Here is a 13242-nt window from a genome sequence, read left to right on the forward strand (position 1 = left end):
GTATATATTATTGGCTTCAACTTATGGGATGGGCATTGTCGTTTTTTTCTCCTGGATATTCAGTTCTTCAAGGAAGACACTGCAATCTCTGCTCCAGACGGGGTGATCCCAAGAGCAGTTTTGACACATCCGAGGAGAGGAACAACCGACTTCATTCTGAGTGGCTTTGCCATATTTGCCACAACTGGCTTCTCTCTTACATTCTGGTGTAGTGTTCCCAAAGGGCTGGCATTTAAAACAGTACATTGGATTCAGGAAATAAGGTTGTATATTTAGAAGAAGGAAACCTGCCTTTACATGCTCTGGAAGTTTGATGCTGTTAAATGTAATTACAAAAGAGTCTGATTTGACATGATCGTCATACACCATTTTTCATAATGTTTTGCACGTCAACAATTTTTCCAGGGGCCACTCAGCTTTCATTTCTTCTTGGGGAACGTCAACCAGATCGCTGCAAGTCACAAAACCTTTGATGCAGTTGAAGGTGTTGCGTGGTTCAGTTTCAATAGCATACTCAGCGAGTCACTGAGCTTTCGGAAGGTTCTTCACTTGTTGGGAACAAGACGTTTCGAGCAACAGAGTCCCATTTCTCAAGCGCTTCACAGATTTTAAGGTTCCATCAATGCCCTCTAAATCTTTTTGTGTGTGGAATGGTGAAACTTCATCGAAACTGACTTCTTTTCTTTTAACTATTATGTAGACACTCTGACAAACACGATGAATTCTGATACCACTGACGGAGTCAAGAGGACTTGCTAACCTAGCCCTCTTTTTAGACTGCGGCCAACCCTTTCCACTGGGAGGGGGAAGAGAAACTTTCGAAGGATACATCCAGGTCCTACGAGCAGCTATTACACTTAGACAGAGCCCCACGTGCCTAGGTAAGTCTTTTACAACTGAGATGTGACAGGTTCCCCAGAGGTTGCCTGATAACGACTCTTCCACCTCAACAGCCATGTATCTCATCAGTGCACAGTACGACATGAGACTGAAGGTTTTTTTTACAGAGTATTTTACCATCCTCTAGATCCGGGCGGTCAAGCCAAGATCCCCCTCGCCGCACAGTAGTCCCTGCAGCATGCCCAGAACTTACGGTGACAGAGGACTCGTGGCGCTTACTAGTCTCCAGTTCAGGAACGCCGCCGGCCTGAGTGGCCGAGCGGTTCTAGGCGCTACAGTCTGGAACCGCGAGACCGCTGCGGTCGCAGGTTCGAATCCTGCCTCGGGCATGGATGTGTGTGATGTCTTTAGGTTAGTTAGGTTTAAGTAGTTCTAAGTTCTAGGGGACTGATGACCTCAGAAGTTAAGTCCCATAGTGCTCAGAGCCATTTGAACCATTTTTTCAGGAACGCCAGGATCGCCAAACCCATACACAGCAAACTAATACTGAGCCCCTAAAGGCTTCTTCATCTGAAAGATGATGTCTGTTCAAATTTCGTTCCAGTTTCGTAAGAATGGCGCTAGCAGCACCACTCTGAGAATACAAATCACGTTTGCTTTAAATACATGCTGTAAAGGTCATGAGGGTTAATTACTTTTGAGATTGGACGTGGTGAGTAGATGTTAGTCAACAATGACTTTAAGGCGACAAAGACGCCATTGTCAACACCATACTGAGTTTGAACTTGCTCGTATAATAGGGCTATAGGAATGTGGATGTTCCTTCTGTGATACTGCAGACAGATTTTACAGGAATGTAGCCTCTGTACATAACTGCTGGCAGTGGTGGTAACGAGAATATATGGGTCTCAAGAAGAACGGGCTCCAGACAGTGACGTGACCCTACCGAGAAGGAAGACCATCGTGTTCGGCGTACGGCTCTGGCGCAACTTAACTGCATCTGCAGCAGCAATTTGAGCAGCAGCTGGCACCACAGTGACACAAAGGACTGTTGCAAATCGGTTACTTCAAGGAAAGGTCCGAGTCAGGCGCCCTGTAGTGTGCATTTCACTGAGCCCAAACCGCCGCCATTCGTGACTTAAGTGGTGGCAAGGGAGATATCATTGGAGGGCATGGTGAATATCTGTTGTGTTTTCTGATTTTGCCTTGGTGCCAGTGATGGCCGAGTGTTGCTGTCGGCGTGCTAGACACACTGTACTTACACTTGGAGTTATGGTCGGAGGTGCGGTTTCGTATAACAGCAGGAGCACTTTCGCAGTTATCCCACTCATCCTGATTGCAAATGTGTACGTCACTCTCGTGATCCGACCTGTTGTGCTGCCATTCATGAACAATATTACAGGGGATAGCTCCGTAAACTTTCCCGGCGTACTCTTTGGTGATATTCATGTCGAGTCTCCAGACGGAACATATCGTCATCTGCACACAATATTTCGGCGATCCACCTAGCCACCATCTTCAGGTGAGTAAGTTGTCGCACTACCTCTCCAGAAATTCCAGTGAGTTAGTGCAATAGCTTACATACCTGAAGAACGCGGCCAGGTGGACCGCCGGAATATTGTGTCCAGATTACGATATGTTCCGGCTAGAGACCTGTCATGAGTATCACAATTCCAGGGGCGTTTTCCAAGAGGGTAGCGCTCACCCACATACCGCTGTTGAAACCCTACATGTTCTACAGAGTCTCGACGTGGTGCAGTGGCCTGCTCGATCACCAGATCTGTCTCCACTCGTGCACATATCGGACATCGTCGGACGACAACTCCAGAATCATCCACAAACACCATTATCCATGCCTGTATTGACCGACCAAGTGCAACAGGCGTGGGGCTCTATCCCATAAACTAATATCCGGAACCTGTACGACGCAATGAACGCACGTTTGCATGCTTGCAGTGAACATTCTGACGGTAACACCGGCCATTAATGTACCAGCATTTCACATTTGCAATGGTCTATCCCGCGGTTGCATTAACCTGTGATCTGGCAATGTTAATCACTTAAATATGTTACCTAGACAAATACATACCCGAAATTTCTTTACTTTACATTAATTTCTTTTTTTTTGTGTTGGGGCGTTTTTCCATGAGTCTATTACTTCTAAGTTGATGGCTGTATCAAAACGGTGCATGAGTGAGCATTTCCTCAACGCTGACTCCTACTACGTTCTGACTCAACCACCCTGCAGTAGGAGCCTTGACGCAGTGCTCACTCCTACTATGTTCTGATGCGTCCATCGACTAAGAAGTGATATGAGCTACTGAAACTGACAAATGTTTCGAAACTGGAATAGGCAATAGACAATATATATGTGAGCACTGACTGATACCATCTGTAATCGAGATTAGAAACGTACTTTTCAGAATAACATACTGCCTTGATCGATTAAGCGAAACATTGAAAAACTTACAACTGGACGCGTGGATCGGGATTTGATCTGCAGTCCTCTCGAATGCGAATACAGTGTCTTAGCACTGTACTATCTCACTCTGAACTGATCTCAGAGAGCTTCAGGATATGTTTCAAAGGATTCCTTTTGTATGTTGCTTGAATACGAGTCCACAGAGCATCAAAATTTCCAGGACGATTAGCGCCAACAGGTTACCGCTCTATCATATGCCAGAGTGATGGCCGAGAGATCCTGTGAGCCAGGGAAACACCGGTTCTCTTTGTTCTTTGGGAACGATTGCGCTTTTCTCGTCAAGTATGACCTGCACGGCAAGCTTTGTACGTGAGCGACAGTGCATCATAGTCTAAAGTCAGTTTGCTGAAACAGATTGTGTTCAGACTGCTCTCAAAACGTGCCAGTTGAGTTTTCGTGCTGTACCAAATGTTGTTGTTGTTGTGGTCTTCAGTCCTGAGACTGGTTTGATGCAGCTCTCCATGCTACTCTATCCTGTGCAAGCTTTTTCATCTCCCAGTACCTACTGCAACCTACATCCTTCTGAATCTGCTTAGTGTATTCATCTCTTGGTCTCCCTCTACGATTTTTACCCTCCACGCTGCCCTCCAATACTAAATTGGTGATCCCTTGATGCCTCAGAACATGTCCTACCAACCGATCCCTTCTTCTGGTCAAGTTGTGCCACAAACTTCTCTTCTCCCCAATCCTATTCAATACTTCCTCATTAGTTATGTGATCTACCCATCTAATCTTCAGCATTCTTCTGTAGCACCACATTTCGAAAGCTTCTATTCTCTTCTTGTCCAAACTATTTATCGTCCATGTTTCACTTCCATACATGGCTACACTCCATACGAATACTTTCAGAAATGACTTCCTGACACTTAAATCAATACTGGATGTTAACAAATTTCTCTTCTTCAGAAACGCTTTCCTTGCCATTGCCAGCCTACATTTTATATCCTCTCTACTTCGACCATCATCAGTTATTTTGCTCCCCAAATAGCAAAACTCCTTTACTACTTTAAGTGCCTCATTTCCTAATCTAATTCCCTCAGCATCACCCGACTTAATTAGACTACATTCCATTATCCTTGTTTTGCTTTTGTTGATGTTCATCTTATATCCTCCTTTCAAGACACTGTCCATTCCATTCAACTGCTCTTCCAAGTCCTTTGCTGTCTCTGACAGAATTACAATGTCATCGGCGAACCTCAAAGTTTTTATTTCTTCTCCATGAATTTTAATACCTACTCCGAATTTTTCTTTTGTTTCCTTTACTGCTTGCTCAATATACAGATTGAACAACATCGGGGAGAGGCTACAACCCTGTCTTACTCCCTTCCCAACCACTGCTTTCCTTTAATGTCCCTCGACTCTTATAACTGCCATCAGGTTTCTGTACAAATTGTAAACAGCCTTTCGCTCCCTGTATTTTACCCCTGCCACCTTTAGAATTTTAAAGAGAGTATTCCAGTCAACATTGTCAAAAGCTTTCTCTAAGTCTACAAATGCTAGAAACGTAGGTTTGCCTTTCCTTAATCTTTCTTCTAAGATAAGTCGTAAGGTCAGTATTGCCTCACGTGTTCCAGTGTTTCTACGGAATCCAAACTGATCTTCCCCGAGGTTGGCTTCTACTAGTTTTTCCATTCGTCTGTAAAGAATTCGTGTTAGTATTTTGCAGCTGTGACTTATTAAGCTGATAGTTCGGTAATTTTCACATCTGTCAACACCTGCTTTCTTTGGGATTGGAATTATTATATTCTTCTTGAAGTCTGAGGGTATTTCGCCTGTTTCATACATCTTGCTCACTAGATGGTAGAGTTTTGTCAGGACTGGCTCTCCCACGGCCGTCAGTAGTTCCAATGGAATATTGTCTACTCCGGGGGCCTTGTTTCGACTCAGGTCTTTCAGTGCTCTGTCAAACTCTTCACGCAGTATCATATCTCCCATTTCATCTTCATCTACATCCTCTTCCATTTCCATAATATTGTCCTCAAGTACATCGCCCTTGTATAGACCCTCTATATACTCCTTCCACCTTTCTGCTTTCCCTTCTTTGCTTAGAACTGGGTTTCCATCTGAGCTCTTGATATTCATACAAGTCGTTCTCTTATCTCCAAAGGTCTCTTTAATTTTCCTATAGGCGGTATCTATCTTACCCCTAGTGAGATAGGCCTCTACATCCTTACATTTGTCCTCTAGCCATCCCTGCTTAGCCATTTTGCACTTCCTGTCGATCTCATTTTTGAGACGTTTGTATTCCTTTTTGCCTGTTTCACTTACTGCATTTTTATATTTTCTCCTTTCATCAAGTAAATTCAATATTTCTTCTGTTACCCAAGGATTTCTACTAGCCCTCGTCTTTTTACCTACTTGATCCTCTGCTGCCTTCACTACTTCATCCCTCAAAGCTACCCATTCTTCTTCTACTGTATTTATTTCCCCCATCCCTGTCAATTGCTCCCTTATGCTCTCCCTGAATCTCTGTACAACCTCTGGTTCGTTTAGTTTATCCAGGTCCCATCTCCTTAAATTCCCACCTTTTTGCAGTTTCTTCAGTTTTAATCTACAGGTCATAACCAATAGATTGTGGTCAGAGTCCACATCTGCCCCTGGAAATGTCTTACAATTTAAAACCTGGTTCCTAAATCTCTGTCTTACCATTATATAATCTATCTGATACCTTTTAGTATCTCCAGGGTTCTTCCATGTATACAACCTTCTTTCATGATTCTTAAACCAAGTGTTAGTTATGATTATGTTGTGCTCTGTGCAAAATTCGACCAGGCGGCTTCCTCTTTCATTTCTGTCCCCCAATCCATATTCACCTACTATGTTTCCTTCTCTCCCATTTCCTACACTCGAATTCCAGTCACCCATGACTATTAAATTTTCGTCTCCCTTCACAATCTGAATAATTTCTTTTATTTCATCATACATTTCTTCAATTTCTTCGTCATCTGCAGAGCTAGTTGGCATATAAACTTGTACTACTGTAGTAGGCGTGGGCTTCGTATCTATCTTGGCCACAATAATGCGTTCACTATGCTGTTTGTAGTAGCTTACCCGCATTCCTATTTTCCTATTCATTATTAAACCTACTCCTGCATTACCCCTATTTGATTTTGTGTTTATAACCCTGTAGTCACCTGACCAGAAGTCTTGTTCCTCCTGCCACCGAACTTCACTAATTCCCACTATATCTAACTTCAACCTATCCATTTCCCTTTTTAAATTTTCTAACCTACCTGCCCGATTAAGGGATCTGACATTCCACTCTCCGATCCGTAGAACGCCAGTTTTCTTTTTCCTGATAACGACATCCTCTTGAGTAGTCCCCGCCCGGAGATCCGAATGGGGGACTATTTTACCTCCGGAATATTTTACCCAAGAGGACGCCATCATCATGTAATCATACAGTAAAGCTGCATGCCCTCGGGAAAAATTACGGCTGTAGTTTCCCCTTGCTTTCAGCCGTTCGCAGTACCAGCACAGCAAGGCCGTTTTGGTTATTGTTACAAGGCCAGATCAGTCAATCATCCAGACTGTTGCCCTTGCAACTACTGAAAAGGCTGCTGCCCCTCTTCAGGAACCACACGTTTGTCTGGCCTCTCAACAGATACCCCTCCGTTGTGGTTGCACCTACGGTACGGCTATCTGTATCGCTGAGGCACGCAAGCCTCCCCACCAACGGCAAGGTCCATGGTTCATGGGGGGGGCTGTACCAAATGGTGCCCCGAATTATCGCTTTCGACGTTTGTCCACTACGTTGTTTACCAATCTAGGTTGTCAGATTGTAACCACCAATATAATAACCACGGTGTATGCTGCTATCGCTATAGAATTGGCTGAAGTGGGATTTGTCCGAAAAACGTATTCAATATGCTACGATGGCGTTTATGTGACTACTGTAATCTGAGAAGTTCGTGCTTTCTGACACAGAATGCGACACAGTAGAAAATTGTAAGCTCAGTTATTCCACAAGGAGCTGTGTAGAGAACTTTGATGGTCCAGTAGTATGTTAATGATCCAATATACAATATTTATAGTAACCTCAGACATTTTTAGGATGGCGTTATGCGTAGTGAATTAGCATTTGAAAACGAAACAGCACAAATTTTCCGTCAGCTTTGATAGGATTTCAAGGTGAAATCATCAATGGCAACTTGCTTTAAATTTTCAGAAATGTGATGTTATGACCTTCTCAGAATACGGAAATGTAGTATTTTGTGACTACAACATCAAGTTACAGTTGGAATCAGTTAAATCGCACAAGTACCAAGATGTACCAACTTGTAGGTATACGAAATCGAATGATCGCTTTGGCTCACTCGCAGGTAAGGCGCACTTTGCGCCATTGATAGGCTACTGCAAAACGTACTACAAAGGAGTTAACTTACAAAATAATCTTGGACCAAAACTAGAAGATTGTGATCCATTTCAAATAAGACTAACTGAGCCTACTGAAGTCTACAAAGAAGGTTAGCACGAATGGTCACACGTTTCTTTGAACTATAGGGCAACGCCGCGAAAATGTCGAGAAACGTGAACTTGCAGACACGAATTATCCCGAGACAGTCTATTACAAACTTTCTAGAAACAGTTTCGAGTGAGAAAACTAGTAATATATGACAACTCTCATATATCACTCATGGAGGCACTGTGAAGGCAGAATAAGTCTAATTACAGCGCATGCAGAAGCATTTAAGTAGTCCTTCTCCCCATGCGCCACACTTGAATGGAACGGGAAGAAACTTTAATACTTGGTACAGTGTGAATTACCATCCACCATTCACTTCACAGTGGTTTCCTGAATGTAGATATAGATATGTAGCAGGTGGACAGAAGTATGGATACACCAAAACCACAACATATAACTATGCCTAACATGGTGTTGGAAAACCATTGGCTTTCAAAAAGGCTTCCAGTGGTCTAGGACTGGATAAATGAAGGTCTTGTATGGTTTTCAATGGAATATTATACCATTCTTCCTGCAAAATAGTGACATATTCAGCTAACGATAATGGAGGTGTATAGCTATCACGCGCCCTTCTCTCCAAACTTGACCGCAAAGGCTGAGTAATATTGAGATCTGAGCCAGAGCGATGCGAACTGTGTGAAAAGAAAGGGGCCAAGTCGTCTTGCAATACACCATCAGCATTGAGGAACAAACATTGTACCATGTGATGGACCCGATAAGCCAAACTGGACACAAAATCCTTGGCAGTAATGTGAGGTTTCTGAGTCGTTATGCGGTCCATGGAAAACCAAGACACAGCTGCCCAAATGATCAGCCATCTTTCAGTTTCGCGACGTAAACTATTCCAGAAATTGGAAACAGTTTGAAACAAGCCTCATCCGACCTAATGACATTCTTCCATTGCTTCCTAGTTCAGAAGTCTAGGTTTCATGTCTTCGGCACCACGTTTTGCTGTTATGGGCATTTAAATTTCAAGCCAGACCTACATTACCCGGCCTATGGGACTCCGTTCGTGTTGTTTTTGTGCTTACAGGGTTCGCGAGAATGACATTCAGTTCTGCAGTGACTTCGACAGCTATTGTTCTCTTATTTTTCGTCACAAGTCACAATTCTCTTCAATGACCGTCCATCCCGCCCTTTCTTCCGCGCTGTGACCTAGTTTTTCAGTTATGACACCGGTACATTTCTGACACACTGTGGCATTTAGTTACGAAGACTGTTTCTGAATTTTCGGTGACACCTGAAAATGTTAATTAAGAACGAAACCTGTTATGGCATAACAAACGCATTTCAAATACAGCTGTGGTGCTTTTTTTATAATCATTTCCACAGTAATACAGCATCTTCAATAAGACGGCCTTAATTAGTTAGCTTACGTGACCGAAAATGTGTTAGACCAGGGGAGTAGCAGTACGCCTGATAAACGACCGCTCTTCTCGTTTACTGGCCAGCATGAGTGTGGTTTTTAGGCACTTTAACACAGTCGTCTCAAGAAATCTCCGAGTTCTCTTCATATCCTCCTCAGAAACACAGTAAAGAAGGCATGAAATACGAATACTCATAGAACAAACAAGTAAATTTCGCACACTACGTTCTTTCGTTGTGATTTTTGACATTTGCGGCGATAAGCAATGCATTCTCACGTAGATTTAAAATAGAATTAGGAATAATTGTGTAACAGAGAATGAATCTTTATTCGCATACCATGCCACGGCTGAATAAGCGCTGAAGGAAATGACTCGAAAAATGTGTGTGTGTGTTTGTGTGTGTGTGAATTCCTACGGGACCAAACTACTGAGATCATCGGTCCCTAGACTTACACGCTGCTTAAATTAACTTCAACTAACTTTTGCTAAGAACAAAAAACACACCCATGCCCAAGGGAGGACTTGAACCTCCGGCAGGAGGAGCCGTGTAATCCGCGACATGGCGCCTTAAACCGCGCGGCCACTCCGTGGGGCGAAATGACTGGACTAAACTACAATGTGCATCCACTCGATAAGTAAGAGCATATTATAACGGCTCGTTTTACATTTAACGCTTTTTAGTCGAATATTATTGGTAGAAATGTTTATAGTAAGGTCAATCCCATACAGTATACTGTCATAATGCAGCACACACGAACTGAGATCGGAATCGCTATTCACCTTTATAGTTTCTCTTTCCAATAAATTTTTTTGACTACTCCTTTCAAAAACTTGGTTTTTAATTCGTTCTCTGATTTTAGAAAAAAAATGTGTTTGCCTTTACTGATAGCGACATCATTTTATGATTTTTTACGAAGCAGAAGCTAGGCAAATTAATGTAAAATATCGTTGTAAGTTTTGAATATGCTACCTGACACAGATATTATTTTTGAGATAAATTTTTGAGCAATTTCAACTGACTGTAGTGGTAGAAAGCCTTAAGCAAGACGAAGTTACTATAACAATATCAAACTCAGCTATTTTAAGAACTTGATAATCTTACAAATTGTGAAATAGCAGTAAATAATTCTCATTTTATCATTTTTCGAAGTTATTATTGCATGTAACAAAATTTGATATGAAACAATCAGCTAAGAAAGTAGTCAAGTAATATTTAAAGCACGGGTTACTTAATTAAAATTCGATTTTGAATAATCCTTTCACAAATTAAATTATATGAATACCCCGTTACTGTTTCGTGTAAACCACGGAAAGTTTCTTTTCTGTTGTTTTGTACAACCAATAACGCCAGTGATGTTGAATGTTGCGCAGCCACTTGTAACTTTAATAGTGGCAACTATTTATTTACAGCTCGTACAAAATAGATACGTGTTTCAAAGTTTTACTGACCTTCAAAGTAGTCACCAGCATTGTGTATAACGCCTTGTCAGCGATTTGGAAGTCATAGGATACTCTTAGCAGTGCTAGTTGTGTTGACAGTTCGAGCGGCGCGGTCTATTGTCCGACGAATTTGTAGCAGATCTGAAGCGAATGCCGTGAAGTGTTTCCTTCAGTTTAGAAATCGATTTGAACCCACGAGGGCTTAAGTCAGGAGTGCAGTAATTGGTATAGCACTTAGTAGCCCCATCAATCAAACAAGTCAGTCAGTCTGGAATCGCAAGACCGCTACGGTCGCAGGTTCGAATCCTGCCTCGGGCATGGATGTTTGTGATGTCCTTAGGTTAGTTAGGTTTAACTAGTTCTAAGTTCTAGGGGACTAATGACCTCAGAAGTTGAGTCCCATAGTGCTCAGAGCCATTTGAACCATCTGAACCAAACAAATCAGTAACAGCTTGCACTGTATTTGCCTGAGCATTGTCTTGCAAAATGATGGTCAGATACTGCAGAAAGTGTCATCATTTTGTCTCTATACTGTTCTTTTTTGGAACACAACCCACGACCAGCTTAGAAACAGAAGTGATGACACTTTCTGCAGGACCTGACCATCATTTTGCAGGACAATGCTCAGGCAAATACAGTGCAAGCTGTTACTGATTTGTTTGACTGATGCGGCTGCTAAGCGCTATACCACCTACTGCACTCCCCTGACTTAAGCCATCTTGAGCTCAACTCGATTTCTAAACTGAAGGAAACACTTCACGGCATTCGGTTCAGAACTGCTACAAATTCCTCGGGCAATAGACCGCACCACTAGAACTGTCAACACAACTGGCACTGCTAAGAGTATCCTACGACTTCCACATCGCTGGCAACGGGTTATACATAATGCTGGGGACTACTCTGAGAGTCAGTAAAACTTTGAAACACGTATCTATTTTGTACGAGCTGTAAATAAATAGTTACCACTATTAAAGTTCCAACCCTCGCATTTGTCATACCTATATATCGCAACACAATGTCCGGTAAGTATTCTGTACAAGTACGAAAAAAGTGAGACTAACGGTTTCCATGCGAATGTAGTAGTTTAAGTGTGTACCAGCTTGTAAAATGAATTCTTATGTAGTAAGCAATGGAGGCGCCCGACGAATGGTCTATATTTCTTCCGTTCAATTAACGTCCTTTCTTTAAATTCCCGATATTTTTATGGAGACAAATGTGTCGGATAGAGCGGCGGCTGGGAGAAGTTTGGTGCAGGGATGGCTGGCAGGCGGGAAGGGAGGAAAGCTCGTAGCCTGGCCAAGACAAATGAGGACAACGTTCTCGAGGATAACAGACTGAGATGTTTCATTTGTCAGCCACGCCCGCGTTCTCTTTTTTTACCATTGTTATAGATGTCGTTGGTGTACCGTCTGCTGTTTGTCGGCGGGATTCGTTCTCTCTATACGTCTCTTTCCTTTTTTGTTGTTCTTTGCGGCCCGAGTAGTAATTGAAAGCTTTTTGATTTTCTCCTTGTTTGAGTTTCGTTTCAAATTTTTGTCCGTGTTTGCACTCGATGTTTGGTGTGGTCGGTGTGTTTACCCTGCACGCCGGCTTATATGTAGCTACATACGGATCGGCCACTTGCCAGCCATCAAATAACACACGCTCATCGGCGCTGCTGTTTCACGCTCACGCTTTCCAGTGTTCTCGAAGTGTCTCTGCGTACATCGCTTATAAATTTGCTCTTAGATTCTCTTGTATGTTTTCACATTGTTTGAGTACTTTTAGCTTTATTGGTATTCACAGTGTTTTCCTGGAACGCCCGAATTTATTTTTATTTAGGCTCTCACTTTCCATCTGCACTGAACTAAATAAAGACCAAGGACATGTTCTGCCCACGCTAGACGATTCAGACTAAATTTTCCTGAAACAAACGCCTAGATATTCACACGGGATGATTTTAGTTGTACCATTAAATATATAATAATGAAACCTGGCCTTGTATCAGATCCTCAATACTAGGAATATTACAGTGAAGTGCACTTTGGACACTGCCGCCGGTGGCCTCTGGCGTATAAGGCGAACTACCTTACGTACATGATATATGTAAATGTAATAAGAACATACTGAATTGTATAGTTTTTTCATACACTAACGTTTCTTTTAGCATTGGACTTATCACAACTCGAGCAGGTGCTAGAAGTTCGCGAGCATTGTATCATCTATTCATGGTACCCATAGAAAGGGAACCTTTTTCGCAGTTCACCTATAGTCATTCAAAAAACATCGCGTCAAATCCAAATTGGCCGGCTGTGGTGGAACCGCGCGACCGCTACGGTCGCAGGTTCGAATCCTGCCTCGGGCAGGGATGTGTATGATGTCCTTAGGTTACGTTTGGCCCATTGTACTGTGGTATAAGAAGACTTTTCCAAACCTTGTACCCTAATGTCTGCATTTCCATATATTCAGCCATGTCGGGTGGAAGTTGCTAATTTATCGCCGCGCGGGATTAGCCGAGCGGTCTGGGGCGCTGCAGTCATGGACTGTGCGGCTGGTCCCGGCGAAGGTTCGAGTCCTCCCTCGGGCATGGGTGTGTGTGTTTGTCCTTAGCATAATATAGTTTAAGTAGTGTGTAAGCTTAGGGACTGATGAACTTAGCAGTTGTGTCC

General features: G+C 42.8%; 1 non-coding gene across 1 annotated transcript; it reads left to right on the plus strand.

Moving 5' to 3' along the window:
- The first annotated feature begins 1145 nt into the window (after positions 1 to 1145).
- Positions 1146 to 1229, plus strand: Trnas-gga (transfer RNA serine (anticodon GGA)). Its single transcript is given in 2 exon segments — positions 1146 to 1185; positions 1195 to 1229. It is a non-coding gene; the product is annotated as a tRNA-Ser (tRNA).
- The last annotated feature ends 12013 nt before the right edge of the window (positions 1230 to 13242 follow it).

This window comes from Schistocerca serialis, chromosome 3 (genome assembly GCF_023864345.2).
Source record: "Schistocerca serialis cubense isolate TAMUIC-IGC-003099 chromosome 3, iqSchSeri2.2, whole genome shotgun sequence".
Lineage (NCBI taxonomy): Eukaryota > Metazoa > Arthropoda > Insecta > Orthoptera > Acrididae > Schistocerca > Schistocerca serialis.